At 45.0% G+C, this 19701-nt stretch overlaps 2 protein-coding genes across 2 annotated transcripts in view; both read right to left on the bottom strand.

The window, feature by feature from the left end:
- Positions 1 to 18894, bottom strand: part of LOC138299644 (uncharacterized) — a 30546-nt gene extending 11652 nt beyond the window's left edge. The window contains exon 1 of the mRNA XM_069238096.1: positions 18762 to 18894. The gene's annotated coding sequence lies outside the window, so the exon portion shown is untranslated. The remainder of the gene's footprint in view (positions 1 to 18761) is intronic.
- The window catches only part of LOC138299645 (zinc finger protein 664-like), a 274275-nt gene that overhangs the window by 167074 nt on the left and 87500 nt on the right, over positions 1 to 19701 (bottom strand). The window lies entirely within an intron of this gene.

The following is a 19701-nucleotide window of genomic DNA, read 5'->3' as shown; positions in this document are numbered from 1 at the left end:
CTATAGTAACTAGGTCATAACTATACTTACTGGCGACCATCAGTAGGTAATATATATATATATATATATATATATATATATATATATATATATATATATATACGGGGTCACTGGTTGGCAGTCAGGTTGCACTCTGTCCAAGCAGGGATCCTCACTCTAGCAAGGGCAATGGAGAAACACACTTAGATAACCCCTGTCTGCCCCATTGGTAGCTTGGCACAAACAGTCAGGCTTCTCTCAGAAGCAATGTGTAAAGTATTTGTACCAACACACAAATTACTACAGTGAAAACACTAAAAAATGGACACCACACCAGTTTAGAAAAATAGGTAACATTTATCTGAATCAAACAAGACCAAAACAACAAAAATCCAACATACACAAGTCAAAGAATAAGAGTCTTGTTCCATAGGAAACAAGGGAAACATTGGTTTTACACAAAGTACCTGGTTTGCATCAAAAATAAAGCTGCATGGGCGATTGTGCATCGGAAAAGTCAGCGATGCGTTGACTCCTTATTCACAAGTGAGTCCCTGCATTGTTTCTTCTACAGTTGGGTCGGTGGTGCGTAGTTTTTCTTCCTCGCAAGAGAGCAATTCGCCGTTTTCCAGAAAAGGCACCTTGGATTTGCGCAGGTTCACGATGACTTTGATACACAGGGATGATGAGCGAGAAATCAGGTCGCATGGTGTTAGAAACCGCGCTGGGTGGGCTTTGTGTCGTTATCAGCTGCCGCAAGCAGGGGTTGCGTCGTTTCTCCAGCCACTATGGATCAATCTGCCTGGCCCCAGACACACACTAGTAGGTTGGAGACTGCATTGTGTGAGGGCAGACACACCTCCCTCCACTCTAGCCCAGATGGCTCATCAGGATATGCAGGCTACACCCCAGCTCCCTTTGTGTCACTGTCTAGAGGGAATTCACAAACAGCCCGACTGTCAGTCTGACCGAGAAAGGGAATCCACAAACAGGCAGAGTCACAGAATGGTTTAAGCAAGAAAATGCCCACTGTCTAAAAGTGGCATCTTCAAACTAACAATCTAAAAACCAACTTCACTAAAAGATGTATTTTTAAATTGAGAGTTCAGAAACACCAAACTCCTTATGTGTATCTGCTCTAAAAAGGAATTTGCACTTTAAGAAAATTTAAGGGCAGCCCCCATGTTAACCTATGAGAGAGATAGGCCTTGCAACAGTGAAAACCAAATTTGCCAGTATTTCACTGTTAGGACATGTAAAACATATGTATATGTCCCACCTTTAACAAACACTGCACCCAGCCCACGGGGCTACCTGGGGCCTAACTTTAGGGTGCCTTACATTTACTAAAAGTGAAGGTTTGGGCCTGGCAAATGGCTAAACTTGCCAAGTTGAACTGGCAGTGCAAGACTGCACAAACCGACCCTGCAGTGGCAGGTCTGAGACATGTTTACATTGCTACTCATGTGGGTGGCACAACCAGTCCTGCAGCCTCATTAGCAGCATTTTATTGACAGGCCCTGGGCACCTCTATTGCACCTTACTAGGGACTTACTAGTAAAGAAAATATGCCAATCATGGAAAAGCCAATTACACATACACTTTACACAGGAGTACTTGCACTTTTGCACCGGTCAGCAGTGGTAAAGTGGCCAGAGAACCAAAACCACCAAAAACAGAGTCAAAAGATAACTCGCTATACCTATAGCTCGTGCCTTAAGGTAACTATAACGCATGCTTTTGCCATGCACTGCTAATTACCTACAAATTGTGCCACTCATGACATCTTTGATAACATCATTGATAATATCAATGCAATATTTGCAGTAAAAGTTTTAACAAAAAAACTGTGAGAAACATCCCTATAACCTTTGTTTTTTTCAATGAACTTCTATGTTTTTTAAAAGTTCTATTTCCTAACCATATGATCCCATAACTTTTGTTTTTTTCAGTGAATTTCTATGTTTCTTAACAAATAGTAATTTTCATTACTATACATTAATCCTACCACCGCTGATGGCCATGCACAGCAGCGGATGGCCACAGGGCATAACCGTGTCTGTAGGTGGGTGCGTGAGGGTCTGACTGGCGCTGTGAGTGAGTGCATGAGTGTAGGAAAGTCCTCCTTTTTTGCCTGATCACCCCCACTCTTTTTGGATAGGTACTGGTGGTTACTGACTTTTGGCTGTGCCCTGGGTACTGCTTACCAGTCCCAGGGCCAGTGCTCTGTGTAAAATGGATATGCATATTAGGCTAATTATAATTGGCTAAGTTAACCTACCTATAAGTCCCTAGTATATGGTAGGGCATGTAGGTTTAGGGACCACAGCATAGGTGGTGCACACCTAGGTGCACTGCTGAGGTGCCCAGTGTCATTTTAAAAGCAAGCCTGCCTTGCTGGCTGCTTTTAAATTAAAGTTATATGCAAATTCGACTTTGGAATTGGAATGTGCTTGGGGGAGAGAATCTCCCCTCAGCAGATGGGTAGGCAGGAAGGGGGAGGGCGGCCAAACTGGTCTTCAAAGGCAGAGAAGGACATTTAGAGCACCCAGCAACACCCCCACATCCTGCAACCCCAGACAATTAGGTGCCCCCTTGATTAGATTAGGAGAGGGCAGGAGAGGGGTGTGTTTATGATTTTTAGCCACTCCAGTGGGTGGGCTCAGCCAGATGTATCCTCCAAAAATCAGATTCAGCCATGTTGGATTTTTAGAGATTGTTGCCTTCTGGGATGGATTTGTGCCACACTTCCCAGGAAGTGGTCATCACAGGGGGACGACCCTGTACCTGATTGGAGAACCAGGGCCCCCCTGCTTTTCACCCAGGAGCAAGGATAAAACTGGCAGACCTGCACCCACACCTCAGATCCCCACCAAATTTCAAGAAGAAGGAACCAAAAGGAGACGAAGGACTGCCCTGCTGGACCCCTGGCCTGCACCTGGAACCTGCACTCAGAAGGACTGCACCAGCTGCACACTTGGGCTTCACCACAAGAAGGACTTTGCCTGGCTTCAACTGGTTCAAGGAGGGACTCCCTGTTTGCTACAGGTGAAAAATTGCTATCCAGAGTCCCCTGCACCAACTCCTGAAAAAAGAGACCAGTGACCACTGCCCAGTGGCCAAAAAGGAGTTTGCGCCAGGTGCATTCTGGGAGTTGAAGTCCGCACCCCCCAAGGACCATCACAGAACTTCTGGACCCTTGGGGTGAGCTGTGGACCCCAAAAGAACCTTAAAAGAACATCTGGGTGAAGCCCCAGAAGTTTGGAAAAGATTTGAGAAATTTTGAAAAAAAGCTCCAGAGAGGGACCGACCCGCCGCGGAAATTCTAGCCGGCTTGCCTCAACCGCGACCCGGCCTGACTTCGTGGTTCGTCCCAGTAAAGAAAAACCTCCAAAAAAGAGACTAAGTCCGAAGGTAAAAAGTTGACCGGGACCTCCCAGCCATCGTATCCGAGAAGGGCTCCACGGACTTCGGATCAAGATCCAGGTTTACCCCGGTCGAAGGATTTTCATCTCGAAAAAACGACTAAGTCCGAAGGTAAAAATCACCACCGAGGAAACCCACTTCGCGTATCCGGACAAGGGCTCCAGGAGGTCGGATTCAACTGGCAGGTTCGTCCCGGTGAAGAAAAACTTAAAAAAAGAGACTAAGTCAGAAGGTAACTTTTTAACCGAGGCCTCCCGCGACTTGTAGCCGAGCAGGGCTCCATCGCGGTCGGCCTGAAACTTTGACTTTGCCCCGGTCCTGGTGCAACCAGATGACCCAATTGGCGCTTTTTGTTTCTAAGCGCTAGAAAAATAATAATACTTTAAAAATTCATATCTCCGGTTCCCCTGAACCAATTTTATTCGTTTTTGTGTCATTTTAAAGATAAAAATATAAACTATTTTTATAAATTGGTTTTGGATTTTTAAACTGTTTCCTGTGTTTTATTTAATTACTGTTTTGTGATATTTGAATGCTTTACACACTGTCTCCTAAGTTAAGCCTTGACGCTCGTTGCCAAGCTACCAAGGGTTGAGCTGGGATTAATTTACTGAGACCTAACTGTACCTAATTGGAGGTTAGTGGCTTGTTGCTAGGTGTAGGTACCTACCTGCCCTTACCAATAACCCATTTTCCAACATTTTTGGTGGCAGCGGTGGGATCCTGTACTTGTGTTCAGTATCACGTTACAGTTTTAAGTAAAACAAATTAAAAATCCTTTAAATTGTCTTAGTGCAAATGTTTATTTTTTTAAAATTTTTAATTTACATTTTTTTTAGTTTTTTTTTTTTTTATTTGGATTAATTTCAATTATTGAATTTTTGTAATTTTTCTAAATTCTTGTTTCCAATTTTTGCAAAAAGTTTTTGTTGACACAAAACTAGGGAACCATGGAGCTTGATCTGGATAGCCTACCCACACTGACAGTAGTCCAGCTTAGGGGGTTGTGAACTGAAAGAGGGTTGCCTGCAACCACTGATCTCAGGAAGCAAATCAGGATTAAATCCCTGACAGCATGGGCTGAGGCCCAAGAGCTAGGCACAGAGGAAGCTCCAGAGGAGGAAGAAAAAGGGGAGGATGCTAACTCTAACCTCTCAGGGGAGGGAAGGCATCTGAGCCCAAGTGAGGATGAGGAAGAACGGTCCTCAGTAAATACAGTCGCTAGGGGCAGACCCAAAGCTAGTGGTAGGAAGGGGGTCCTTTCAGGAGGAGAGAACCCATCCATCAGAGAAAGAGAGCTGGAAGCCCAGCTAGCCTACATAGCTTTGGAAGCAGATAAGCTGGCCCTAGAAAAGAAAAAGTGGGCAAGGAAAGAAAAAAGAGATGGTGGCAGCGAGAAAGAAGCTGAGGTGTCCCTGGGTGGGGGTTTTGCCCCCAGATTACCCAAAGGGGTGGTTCCTGCCTATGTAGAGGGGGATGACATAGATAAGTGGCTGGGGGCCTTTGAGAGGGCCCTCCAGATGAGGAAAGTCAAGCCTCAGTACTGGGGTTCACTTCTCTGGGAGTTAGTTCCCAACTCTGGGAGGGATAGGCTCCTCACCATGAGTGGGGAGGATGCAGACTCATACCCCAGTATGAAGAGTTGCTTGACTAAAAAGTTTGGTCTGACCCCAGAGCAGTATAGGCTTAAGTTTAGGGACACCCAAAAGACAAGCACCCAGTCCTGGGTGGACTTTGTGGACATCTCAGTGAAGGCACTGGAGGGCTGGATACAGGGCAACAGGGTAAGTACCTTTGAGGGGCTGTACAATTTGATTATGAGGGAGCACCTTCTAACTAATTGTGTCCAAGAGAGGCTCCGCCAGTATCTAGTAGACTCTAAGTTGACCAACCCCAGAGAGCTGGGGGAGGCAGCAGATGACTGGTTAAGAACTAGGGTTAACCAGAAACCCCCAGGGGGTGATCAGAAAAAGGGAGGACATGGTTCTTCTCAGGGGAAGAACCAGGGGAAAGATGACAAAAAACCCAAGGAGTCCTCACAAGAGTCCCCAAAAACTTCTCAGGGAGGGGGAGCCCCGAGCCAATTCACTTTTAAAGGGAAAGGGTATCAGGGAAAGAATTATGATCCTGCTAAAGCAGGAAGGTTTCAGAAGCTTGCTAAGGCCGGCAAGTGTTTTGACTGTCATCAGCCTGGACCTAAAAGAGGAGATGCTATCTGCTCCAAGAAGCCCCCCACTGGTGGGCAATCCCAGGGGATTGCTAGTGTAGGGTTGGAAGTTGGCCCAGGGGTGGAATCAGGGTACACTGAGGTCACCTTAGTATCCGTGGGTGGGGTGGACATTGCAAGTATGGCCACCTTGCCTCCCATCATGGAGAGGTATAGGCAGAGGCCTAAAGTCAATGGGACTGAAGTGGAAGCTCTGAGAGATACAGGAGCCAGTGTGACAATGGTCACAGAAAAGCTGGTTTCTCCAGAGCAGGTCTTACCTGGTGTCTTCCACCAGGTGACTTATGCAGATAGCAGAACCAAACTCCATCCCATGGCTATGGTGAGTCTGGAATGGGGAGGTGTGACTGGCCCTAAAAAGGTAGCTGTAGCTCCTGCCCTCCCAGTAGAGTGTCTGCTGGGAAATGATCTTGAAGCATCTGAGTGGTCAGAAGTGAAGAGAAGGGTCCATGCACAGATGCTGGACCTCCCTGAATGGGTGTGTGCTGTGACCAGGTCACAGGCAGCACAACAGGGAAATGCTGGACACTTGGACCCTGGAACAATGGGCCAAGCCTTCAAGAAAAAGAGAAAGGGCACTGGGTCTGGCTTGCCAGCCCCAACAAGTACAGAGGGTCAGGAAGAATCCAACCCTGAGGGGGAGGATCTGAACTCTGAGGGAGGGACACTTTCCCTGCAAACTCTGCCTGACTTGGCAGAACTGCAAGGGGCAGGTGGGCCCACCAGAGAAGATTTGTGCCAGGGACAAAGAGAGTGTCCCACTCTTGAGGGCCTGAGGCAGACTGTTGCCAGGCAAGAACAAGGGGATACCAGTGGGACCCACAAGGTTTACTGGGAGGATGGAGTTCTCTACACTGAGGCAAGGGCCCTCAAACCAGGGGCTACTAGGAGAGTAGTGGTCCCCCAAAAGTATAGAGAATTCCTCCTTACCTTAAGCCATGATATCCCCTTAGCTGGTGATTTGGGACAGACCAAGACCTGGAACAGGCTGGTCAACCATTTTTATTGGCCCCAAATGTCAGAAAAAGTCAGGGAGTTTTGCAGCTCCTGTGTCACCTGCCAAGCCAGTGGCAAGACAGGAGGCAAGCCAAAGGCTCCCTTGATACCACTGCCAGTGGTTGGGACTCCCTTTGAGCGGGTGGGGATTGACATTGTTGGTCCCCTAGACCCACCAACTGCTTCAGGTAACAGGTACATTGTGGTGGAAGTGGACCATGCCACCAGGTACCCTGAGGCAATACCCCTCCGGACAGTCACTGCTCCCACAGTGGCTAGGGCCCTACTTGGTGTGTTCACCAGAGTGGGATTCCCAAAGGAGGTGGTCTCAGATAGGGGCACAAACTTTATGTCAGCCTATCTGAAAGCCATGTGGGATGAGTGTGGTGTTACTTATAAGTTCACCACCCCCTACCATCCACAGACCAATGGTCTGGTGGAAAGGTTTAATAAGACCCTGAAGGGCATGATCATGGGTTTGTCTGACAAACTCAGGAGGAGATGGGATGTCCTTCTCCCTTGCCTGCTGTTTGCCTACAGAGAGGTGCCACAGAAGGGGGTTGGATTCAGCCCCTTTGAGTTACTGTTTGGGCACCCTGTAAGAGGCCCATTGTGCTTGGTGAGAGAGTCTTGGGAAAAGCCTCTCAAAGAATCCAAGGAGAATGTGCTAGATTATGTACTGGGCCTGCGGTCACGCATGGCTGAGTATATGAAAAAGGCAAGCAGAAACCTGGAGGCAAGCAGGAGCTCATGAAGCTCTGGCATGATCAAAAGGCTACCATGCCTGAGTATCACCCAGGACAGCTGGTGTGGGTTTCGGAGCCCATGGCTCCTAGGGCACTTCAGGCCAAATGGACTGGGCCCTATCCAATTCTAGAGAAAAAAGGTGAGGTCACCTACTTGGTGGACCTTGGCACCCCCAGGAATCCTCACAGGATCCTGCATGTAAACAGGATGAAACCCCACCAGGACAGGGCAGACATGACCATGCTGATGGTCACTGATGAAGGGAAGGAGGAGGAGGGTGAACCTCTGCCAGACCTCCTGTCCTCAAAGGCAAAAGATGGGTCAGTGGAGGGAGTGGTACTCTCTCCCAAATTGACAGATCAGCAACAAAAAGACTGTAAGAAAGTTTTGGGACAGTTTGCTAGTCTGTTCTCCCTGACCCCTGGACTCACCAATTGGTGTGTCCATGATGTTGACACTGGTGACAGCTTGCCTGTCAAGAACAAGCTGTACAGGCTGTCTGACCAGGTCAAGGCCAACATCAAAGCTGAAGTGACTAAGATGTTGGACCTCAAGGTAATTGAGCCCTCTGATAGTCCTTGGTCCAGTCCAGTGGTACTGGTGCCCAAAGCTAATCCCCAAGGTGGGAAGAAAGAATTGAGATTCTGTGTGGACGACAGAGGTCTAAACGCAGTCACTAGGACTGATGCTCACCCCATACCTAGAGCTGATGAGCTCATTGACAGGTTGGGGGCTGCCAAATTCCTGAGCACATTTGATCTGACCTCAGGATATTGGCAGATTGCCTTAAGTCCAAGAGCTAAGGAGAGGTCAGCATTTTCCACACCAGAGGGCCACTTTCAGTTCAAGGTGATGCCCTTTGGCATGAAAAATGCTCCTGCCACCTTCCAACGGTTGGTGAATAGAGTCCTATCTGAGTTGGAATCTTTTAGTGCAGCTTATCTGGACGATATAGCTGTATTTAGTTCCACCTGGAAGGACCACCTGGTCCACCTGAAGGAAGTGCTGCAGGCCCTGCTTCAAGCAGGCCTGACTATCAAGGCAAGCAAGTGCCAGATAGGGCAAAGTTCAGTTGTGTACCTGGGCCACCTTGTTGGTGGAGGCCATGTACAACCTCTCCAGCCCAAGATCCAGACTATCCTGGATTGGGAGGCTCCAAAAACCCAGACTCAGGTCAGGGCCTTTCTTGGCCTGACTGGGTACCACAGGAGGTTTGTTCAGAATTTTGGGACCATAGTGGCCCCTCTGAATGAGCTTACCTCCAAGAAACAGCCCAAGAAGGTCATTTGGACCCCAGAGTGTCAGAAAGCTTTTGACACCCTAAAGCAGGCTATGTGTTCAGCACCAGTGTTACTGGCCCCTGACTATAGCAAGGAGTTTGTAGTGCAAACAGATGCTTCAGAGGAAGGGATTGGGGCAGTGTTAGCACAAGTTAATGAAGAGGGCCATGATCACCCAGTTGCCTTCATCAGCAGGCGACTACTCCCCAGAGAGAAAAAATGGAGTGCCATTGAGAGGGAGGCCTTTGCTGTGGTCTGGTCCCTGAAGAAGTTGAGGCCTTACTTGTTTGGCACTCACTTCCGTGTACAAACTGACCACAGACCTCTCAGGTGGTTGATGCAGATGAGAGGGGAGAACCCAAAACTGTTAAGGTGGTCCATTTCCCTACAGGGGATGAACTTCACATTGGAGCACAGACCTGGGACTGCTCATGCCAATGCAGATGGCCTTTCCAGGTTTTTCCACTTAGCTGATGAGGACTACCAGGGTGTAGGTTAGTACCCATCACCTTTCATCTGGGGGGGGGGGCAGTGTAGGAAAGTCCTCCTTTTTTGCCTGATCACCCCCACTCTTTTTGGATAGGTACTGGTGGTTACTGACTTTTGGCTGTGCCCTGGGTACTGCTTACCAGTCCCAGGGCCAGTGCTCTGTGTAAAATGGATATGCAAATTAGGCTAATTATAATTGGCTAAGTCAACCTACCTATAAGTCCCAAGTATATGGTAGGGCATGTAGGTTTAGGGACCACAGCATAGGTGGTGCACACCTAGGTGCACTTCTGAGGTGCCCAGTGTCATTTTAAAAGCAAGCCTGCCTTGCTGGCTGCTTTTAAATTAAAGTTATATGCAAATTCGACTTTGGAATTAAAGGTACTTCCAAAGTCTTAAACTACCTTATTTTTACATATAAGTCACCCCTAAGGTGTGCCCTATGTGCCCCTAGGGCTGGGTGCCATGTAACTATAAGCAGGGACTTTATAAAAATAGATTTATAAGCCCTGGTGAGGTAAAAACAGCCAAATTCGTTTTTCCCTCATTGAAGTAAATGGCCTTCATAGGCTAGAATGGGCAGACTTTATTTTAAATTTTAAAGTCTCCTTAAATGTTACATACCAAGAATTTGGTATCAAATTAATTGTTGTAATAAATCCCACAACTTCCAGTTGTGGGATTTAATATAACTTGTTCAGGTAAAAAGTTTAGACTTTACCTAAAAAGTTGCCAATTTCAGCTCTGCATTGTTTTTGCTGCTGTGCTCTGATTGGCCAGCCTGCAGCAGCTTCTGCCAGGCTGCCTTGATGAGGTGTGAAGTGGCCTGGCTTCACACAAAGGAATGTGCTTGGGGGAGAGAATCTCCCCTCAGCAGATGGTGAGGCAGGAAGGGGGAGGGCGGCCAAACTGGTCTTCAAAGGCAGAGAAGGACATTTGGAGCACCCAGCAACACCCCCACATCCTGCAACCCCAGACAATTAGGTGCCCCCTTGATTAGATTAGGAGAGGGCAGGAGAGGGGTGTGTTTATGATTTTTAGCCACACCAGTGGGTGGGCTCGGCCAGATGTATCCTCCAAAAATCAGATTCAGCCATGTTGGATTTTTAGAGACTGTTGCCTTCTGGGATGGATTTTTGCCACACTTTTCAGGAAGTGGTCATCACAGGGGGACGACCCTGTACCTGATTGGAGAACCAGGGCCCCCCTGCTTTTCACCCAGGAGCAAGGATAAAACTGGCAGACCTGCACCCACACCTCAGATCCCCACCAAATTTCAAGAAGAAGGAACCAAAAGGAGAAGAAGGACTGCCCTGCTGGACCCCTGGCCTGCACCTGGAACCTGCACTCAGAAGGACTGCACCAGCTGCACACTTGGGCTTCACCACAAGAAGGACTTTGCCTGGCTTCAACTGGTTCAAGGAGGGACTCCCTGTTTGCTACAGGTGAAAAATTGCTATCCAGAGTCCCCTGCACCAACTCCTGAAAAAAGAGACCAGTGACCACTGCCCAGTGGCCAAAAAGGAGTTTGCGCCAGGTGCATTCTGGGAGTTGAAGTCCGCACCCCCCAAGGACCATCACAGAACTTCTGGACCCTTGGGGTGAGCTGTGGACCCCAAAAGAACCTTAAAAGAACATCTGGGTGAAGCCTCAGAAGTTTGGAAAAGATTTGAGAAATTTTGAAAAAAAGCTCCAGAGAGGGACCGACCAACCGCGGAAATTCTAGCCGGCTTGCCTCAACCGCGACCCGGCCTGACTTCGTGGTTCGTCCCGGTAAAGAAAAACCTCCAAAAAAGAGACTAAGGCCCGTATTTATACTTTTTGACGCAGTTTAGCGGCGAAAAATTTTGCGCCGGCTAACGTCATTCTGAAGCGCCATGAGGGCGCCGTATTTATTGAATGGCGTTAGCCGGCGCAAGCAGACCGGCGCTGCCTGGTGTGCGTGGAAAAAAACCACGTACACCAGGCAGCGCCGGCGTTGGGAAAAGTGGCGCTAAGGCGTCTTAAAAATGGTGCAAGTCAGGTTGACGCAAAAAATCGCCTCCACCCGATTTGCGCCATTTTTAACGACGCCCAGACGCCATTTACATGACTCCTGTCTTAGTAAAGACAGGAGTCATGCCCCCTTGCCCAATAGCCATGCCCAGGGGACTTATGTCCCCTGGGCATGGTCATTGGGCATAGTGGCATGTAGGGGGGCACAAATAAGGCCCCCCTATGCCACCCAAAAAAAAAACATTATACTTACCTGAACTTACCTGAATGTCCCTGGGATGGGTCCCTCCATCCTTGGGTGTCCTCCTGGGGTGGGCAAGGGTGGCAGGGGGGGTCCCTGGGGGCAGGGGATGGCACCTGTGGGCTCATTTTGAGCCCACAGGCCCCTTAACGCCTACCCTGACCCAGGCATTAAAAAGTGGCGCAAATGCAGGGTTTTTTGACCCGACCACTCCCGGGCGTGATTTTTGCCCGGGAGTATAAATACGACGCATTTGCGTCGCCGTAATTTTTTTAGACGGGAACGCCTTCCTTGCATCTCATTAACGCAAGGAAGGCGTTCACGCAAAAAAATGACGCTATTTGCCCATACTTTGGCGCTAGACGCGTCTAAAACGACGCTAATTCGGCGCAAACGGAGTATAAATATGCCTCTAAGTCCGAAGGTAAAAAGTTGACCAGGACCTCCCAGCCATCGTATCCGAGAAGGGCTCCACGGACGTCGGATCAAGATCCAGGTTTACCCCGGTCGAAGGATTTTCATCTCGAAAAAACGACTAAGTCCGAAGGTAAAAATCACCACAGAGGAAACCCACTTCGCGTATCCGGACAAGGGCTCCAGGAGGTCGGATTCAACTGGCAGGTTCGCCCCGGTGAAGAAAAACTTCAAAAAAGAGACTAAGGGGGTTATTCTAACTTTGGAGGAGTGTTAATCCGTCCCAAAAGTGACGGTAAAGTGACGGATATACCACCAGCCGTATTACGAGTTCCATAGGATATAATGGACTCGTAATACGGCTGGTGGTAAATCTGTCACTTTTCCGTCACTTTTGGGACGGATTAACACCTCCTCCAAAGTTAGAATAACCCCCTAAGTCAGAAGGTAACTTTTTAACCGAGGCCTCCCGCGACTTGTAGCCGAGCAGGGCTCCATCGCGGTCGGCCTGAAACTTTGACTTTGCCCCGGTCCTGGTGCAACCAGATGACCCGATTGGCGCTTTTTGTTTCTAAGCGCTAGAAAAATAATAATACTTTAAAAATGTATATCTCCGGTTCCCCTGAACCAATTTTATTCGTTTTTGTGTCATTTTAAAGATAAAAATATAAACTATTTTTATAAATTGGTTTTGGATTTTTAAACTGTTTCCTGTGTTTTATTTAATTACTGTTTTGTGATATTTGAATGCTTTACACACTGTCTCCTAAGTTAAGCCTTGACGCTCGTTGCCAAGCTACCAAGGGTTGAGCTGGGATTAATTTACTGAGACCTAACTGTACCTAATTGGAGGTTAGTGGCTTGTTGCTAGGTGTAGGTACCTACCTGCCCTTACCAATAACCCATTTTCCAACAATGAGGATTGAGTTTGTCTGTTAGTGAGTATGTAAGTGTCTCAGTGGGTTTGTGAGTGGATGTGTAAGTGTCTGAGTAGGTGTGTGAGTGGGAGAAATTGATTGAAATAGAGACTGAAAAAGAGAAAGAAAGGGAGGGAGAGAGATAGAATTTTTTGAGGGTTTGATGTCTGATATACTTATAATGAGATATTTGTGTAAAATATAAAATCAAAATCTACTTGTTATTAAAAAAATATATATATATGTTTTTCTTAAAAAAAAAATGGTCCAGCTGTGCTCGCATCCTCAATGCTCAGTGTGAAGGTCTGAGACCTTCACACTGAACTATGGGTTTTGCTTTTTTTTGTTTTTCCAACTCTCTTGATTCAGCTAAATATAAATATGTTTCCAAAGGAAATGTGTGATAAAATGATGTATTTTCTATTTAATTTAATTTCATAATATGTATGGTAATTCACTCCAGACATTGACTAGTAAAGTATTAACTTGCTGGGTTGTTTGCAGATTGATAACGTAGCCCACCTGGCCTGAATGTTTGATTTATCGGGATACATTGAGTGGCCAAAATGAACATTTATAAAATGATGAAATTCAGATTTTTGATGTTTTACTTGTTTTATTGTTCAAATCCAAAATGTCAGATATATTGCACATATAAGGAACAAAAGGCAATTAAATGGGTGACATAATATTCTTACCTACTGGAGGTCATCAATAAGTAGTTCTAGTTAGGACTTAGGGCCTCTTTACAAGTTTAGCGGTCGGAAAACCCAACCACCAGACCCCTGGTGAGGAGACCGCTGTGGCCCTGATGATCTCCCCACCTGCCCTATTACAAGTTTTCCACTGGGCTGACTGACAGAAACCAAGTTTTCAACTAGTCCTGTGACATTGTACTTGGCTCCATATGGAGCTGAGTCCAATGGCGTCGCAAATGGGGGCCGACCAGCACCAGCGGAATACACACTGTCTGCACATTCCATCGTTGCTGGGGGGGCCCAAGGCGGTCTGGCCACCACCACAAGTCTGGCAGTCTGGAGCCCGCCGGACTCATACTCAGGCCCTTAATTTTCCTAGAAACAAAAAACGTTTTTTATTTTGCTAATAACTTTTGTGCCGCATGATGAATCTTCACAAACTTTTCAAAATTAGTATTCACCTCAGTTCAGCTTCTTCGTTGAAAGTTTTGAGGTGATTCTGCAAGCAGGGGCCAGGAAAAGGGAGTCCCAAAATGTGTCTTTTCTCATGCAACTTCCCACAGGGATTTTAGACATGACTATGGGCCAAACTGCTGAACAGAATTACACCAGATTTGGTAAGAGGCTAGCTCGTGGTACAGAAAGATCCTTTTTGTGATTTGGTGTAAATCTGTTCAGTAGTTCTCGAGTAATTAAAGAAAAGCAGATTTTACAGATCTCATGCTGAGCTCTGACTGGCTGCTAACACAACCGGGAATTGGTGGCAGACATGTTGGGGCTTGAACTCAGAGGAGTCCCCCAAAAAAAAAATTAAAAAAGAAGGGGCAGGTTAGGAATAACCTGAGCCCTTAGGCCTGGTAGTGGGGTGGCCCAGGGACCTGCCAAGACCAAAGGGCATTTTTAGTAAATTTTTCCCTAGAAAAAGCTCCAGGGTGCTAATTGTAATATTAAGGTGGAGGAGGGGACGCATGTGGCCACTATCCCCATGGTAAATATCGGCCCAAGAAACCGCCACCTTCCCGGGGCCAGACCAATGTTATGTAATGGATGAAGAAGGCCACGTGACTCTCTTCCCAAGCCATTTATGACCCCAGGGAACACCACTTCCCTAAGGCTTGGCCAAATTTAAAATGAGGAGGTGGGAGGCATGGCCCCCTCCTGGAGCCATTATTAGCCCTGGGGACCAGCACATCCCACGGCTGGCTCACTATGGCCTGAGGTGCCCACCATCTGGACATAGTTGTTTGCTGTCACTTGGCAGGAGCTTTGATAGCTCTTGCCAAGCGAGAGCAAACAGTAAGACCACTCCCAGCAGACAGGAGCTCGAAAACTGCCACCACTTGCTGGAAGCTGACTTTTCATCTGTTTTTCAGCATGATTTCAAGAGGGCAGGAAAACAGCTGAAAGAATTACTCCTTCATGTAGGGAACAGCATTGTCTGCCACTCCCTGCACGCAAGAGCAATGTTAGTTCCCTCTGGGGACGTGGTAGCCTGCAGAGACCGCGAGGCATTAAGAATCCCCTGTGGTACCCAACACTGCACACTGGGTGGCATGGGTGGGACCAGGGCACCCAGAAACAATTGACCGAGCCCTGGGGATGGGGGCCCTGGGCCAAAAATCAGCCAGGACCTGCAGCCAACCCCAGCCCTGCATGGCCGAAGGTCATGCACGGCAGAGGTTGGATTAATATAAGGAAATTAAAAATTACCTAATATTAAAAAAACATAGAAATTCATTGAAAAAGAACAAAGGTTACAGGGATGTTACAGTTCATATTTTACACTCATAAAACCATAGAAATTCACCAAAAACTATAACTCGTGCCCCAAGGTGAATAACTCAAACCCCCACCTTGCACAGTTTTCTCACCAATTTGTTTTTTACAAATGTTGCAGTTATATTATAAATTATGTTATAGAATATGTTATTACTGATGTAATATGATGTGGAGTAATTAGCAGTGCATGGTGAGAACACAAGTTAGTTACCTTAGGGCATGAGTACAATCTGAACTTAACTATAACTCTGTGAAACCTTTGTTTTTTCAGAATATATATTTATATACATTTTTCAATACATACATTTGGGGCCAGCTGCGTAGCAGAGGGTAGGTAGGCATCTGGTCCCCCTCTCTGGGCTGATTTAGGCCCAGGGACTTTGCTGCCTGGGGCCTGGCCGTAATTCAAAAAGTGTAAGAGAATCACAGTCCCCATCCTCTGGTCGAATTTGGCCTCAGGGATCCCATCCATGGTGAAACCCATCACGCCTTCCCCATACACTGCTAATTACCCAACATATTACATGACTCATGACATTTTCTTTGGCATCATTGATAATATCACTGTGCATGATGGGGCATGAGTTATATTTACCTTAGGGCACAAGTTATAGTTACTTGCAATAACTCTAACTATAAGTGGCGAAGTCCGGTGGTGTTTTCAAACCGAACATTAAACCTAACTTTGACAATATATATAACTTTAAACTTTGCCCAAAGGAGTCCACAGAGCTGTTCATTATATATATATATATATATATATATATATATATATATATATATATATATATTTTCCCAGAGATTTAGCTTCTCAAGTTTACTCTTAAGTTGGATGCAAAAGCATTGAAGCCATTTAATGGTAGTTGCAGTTACCCTACTTATTGTGCTGCAGATATACTATTTTTGGATGCTCAAAGGGCAGCAATCAAGGTTGCTGTACTGGGATGCATCAAAGGGAGAATGCATTTTTGCTCTCAACTAGCGCTGGCGCACTGTGCTGCATAGCACCAATGGAGGAATCCTTGCACCATGGGTACAGTTAGGATTATTTTTGTGCAGGAGGGGATAACGTCCTCCACAAAAACAACACAATGGTATTTTACTCTTTCTCTGTGTGCTGCACAATGCAGCATAGCTAGAAAGTGGAAGCAACAAGGAGAGATAAAGATAATTTTCCTTGTTACCCCACTTGAGGGAGACACAATTGTTTTAAGCCTTCTACAATCCTTTGTAAATCTGGGAATGTGCCAAAATACATGGGTGGATGCATGGCAACGCCCATGCTACACACATGTAACACCTTCCTAACCAAGGGCAAGACAAGCCAGCTATATACGCTGTATTGCATTACTTAGTATTTGCTAAAGCACGCAGGGCTACACAAGATAGCTGTAAATGGCTTAGTAAATGCCAAAAAGGATTTTGCATCAAAGTTGCACCATACAAATGACGCATATCCAACACAAACTCTTAGAAAATATGTCCTTTTGTATCCCTCTCAAGTCAAATGCAAAAGCTTTGATATTCTTTCATGGAGGTGCAGTTCAACACATAGTTACTAGGGGTCCATCTGAAGTCAAATGCAAAAGCATTTATGTTATTTTGTGATGGTGGAGTTCCACAAGTCTTTACTAGGTGACCCTCACAAGTCAAATGCAAAAGTATTGAAAATCCTACATATAGGTGCAGATCCACTAGTCATAACTAGGTGTCCCTATCGAGTCATATGCAAAAACATTGAAATTCTCACATGAAGCTGCAGTTCTAGTAATGGTTACTAGGTGATCCTCATATGTTGACCCTCATGTTTAATACAAAGCACTGGAATTCTTACACAAAGCTGAGGTTCCACTTGTCATTAATAGGTGTCCCTCATAATTCAAATGCAAATGCATTGATATTTCTTTGTGAGTGTGCAGTTCCGCAAGTCATTATTAGATGTAATTCACAAGTCAAAGGCAAAACCATTGCAATTGCTACAGTAAGCCACAGTTCTACTAGGTGTTACTTGGTGTCCCTCCCAAAAGCAGAGAAATATTTTCATGAAGCAGCACTTCCACTTCTTGTTAATAGAGGACCAGCTAAAGTAATAAGCAACTGCTTCAAATTACCTTTCCGAATCAGAGAGTTGCGGCTTCAGTATATAAATACCTGCACAAATGTTTACTATTTCAATCATTTGTGCTTGTTTTCAATAGGATTATTTATTTGCCAAAGCGTATTTATAATAATTAGCCAAAGTTGCATATTTCAATAAATTTCTTTTTTGATTTGTGATCACACCCTACTTTATAGTAGTATAGGGACTTTAATTGACTGGTAAGTACTATTAGATACTATACTTTGGCTTTTTATGTTTCTGTGGATGTATACTTTGTTTTTTGGCTTATAAAAGGGTGTTTATTTCATATTGATAGTGCTTGTACAACACTCCAATGGGGGCGATGCAAATTTAAAGTAGTTGCTAGAGGACTCTCTCAAGTCAGATGCAAGTGGTTGGGAACGTGGCTTCAATCTAAAAGTCTACAAATACACTTTAGCTACTATAATGACTTGTGCTCAAAGCTGGTTTATAGTGAGGAATTAACTTTGTACTTTACAATAATTGAGAGTTATGAAAATAGATGATATAACCCTTCTATAAATAGTGACTATTTGTCATGGGGAAGTGCAAGTGTCCAAAAATGTCTATTTTGGGTAAACTATTTTTAGGCATATGTGTTTATGTGCAAGTGCAAAAAACAGTCACTCAAAGGAAAGGCATCCAATGGAAGGAGTGGTCGGGTGTGTTTTTCTATAACTTTTGCTGGAATGAGATGCAATATAATTTGAGTGACATATCAACAGACCAATGGTGAAAGAGTATTGGTTGGGAGCTCAATGCATATATTTTTTGTATTTTCGGTGCTGGCACGACACACAACAGATCTACCTAGGACAATAGTGTAATCAGTGCTAATGCACTTTAAAATAGAAAACATGCATTAGCCCGGACAGTTTCGTAGCAATTTTTTTAATTAGTTTTATCCACACTGCAAAGCATCAGTGCTGCTGGACAACATGGTTACATAACTTTGCCAAAGTCAATAGTTTGTATAGGTGAGACTTATTGGTTCTGTTAATGCTTTTTATCTATGTTTAATTACTGTACTGCCATGTAAAATGTGCATGTAAGTGCTGGCAGTAATGCGCTTACTCATGGTTTTCTGCCCTGCACACTACTTTAATTAAACAGTGCATAAAGCATTTTTTCCAGTTCCATTCCATAAATTGTGTGCTGCAAAGCAATGAGTTATACACAAACCCACCCTAGATTTGCAGTACCATATGGCGTTTTACATATCCATCCCAAAATATTAAATAAAACTCTGATCCAATGGAACATCTTGCTAACAATGCCTACCAGGACTCAAAAAATCTTTCAAAAAAGAGTTGTTTCTAATCTGAAATCAGTGGTCATTATTTTCCTACTTCTTCACCAATCAATACAAAATAAACAACGTATATAAAATCAGAATATCATAACTATAGAATATCACAATGCAGATTTTAGAACAATGCATTTATACTTACAAAAAAAGTTTGAGCAAGATTCTTGTCAGCAGAAGCTTCCTTCTGGGAAATGATATCTGCAAATAGACTGTAGGATTCAGCTGTGGGGACCTGACTATAAATAGAAAAGTTATCTCCAAGCCTTGCCTACTCATTAGGTTGTGTGACTCACCCATGGGCGAGTCATCAGAAGACGTTGTCAAATATTTGACTGCTTCTGCCTTCAGGCAGTGTCCTGTTTAAACATGCTGTTTTAAGCAAAGGCAAGGACCCAGCCTCAGGAATTGCATTAACTTCACAACCAGGCTTTCAGAAGCGTTTTTGGTGTTTTTGTAAGGCAGTGCTATAAAAAAAGCCTTAACATAATTCCTCATTCTTTAATCGAATGAATGGTCATGCCCATTTTGCCTCTTGGTACATATGTTGCCCCTACATACTGCATTATTGTTTTATAAGAAAATGTCCTCTTACCAATCAGTTGACATACCTGAAAAACATAACAGTCTCCACAACACAAGTAATCAATCGTTGTAAATGTGCATTAAGCTTTAATTAGCACTTGTTCATAACAGATTCTAAGTTCCAAATTTGGAGGATGAGAAAACAGTGGCCAAAATAGAAGCATATTGTATATTCCTTTTAGCAACTACTGTGTGTTGGGTCAGTTTTTAATTTGTGTAAAACTGATGGATAGAAATTCTCCAGATCCATCTTATATTTTTACATACCTCAGTGTTTGCATTTCAAAGCAACAATAAGCAATTTTCAAATCTTTACATTGCAGCGCATGCAAAATGTGTGAGTAACTACTAACATCAATTTGCATTCATGTTTGCTAGTGCTTAGTGGTAGGATGTTTTATGAACAGCTAGACTTAAATGGAATATTGATGGTGCTGTACATTTATTCAAGATCTTGAAGTGCACATTGGTTTAAGGAGGGGGTGCTATGCCTTCCAAGC

The sequence above is a fragment of the Pleurodeles waltl genome, chromosome 6, assembly GCF_031143425.1.
Source record: "Pleurodeles waltl isolate 20211129_DDA chromosome 6, aPleWal1.hap1.20221129, whole genome shotgun sequence".
Taxonomy (NCBI): Eukaryota; Metazoa; Chordata; class Amphibia; order Caudata; family Salamandridae; genus Pleurodeles; species Pleurodeles waltl.
This window is presented reverse-complemented; position numbering and strand designations above follow the sequence as displayed.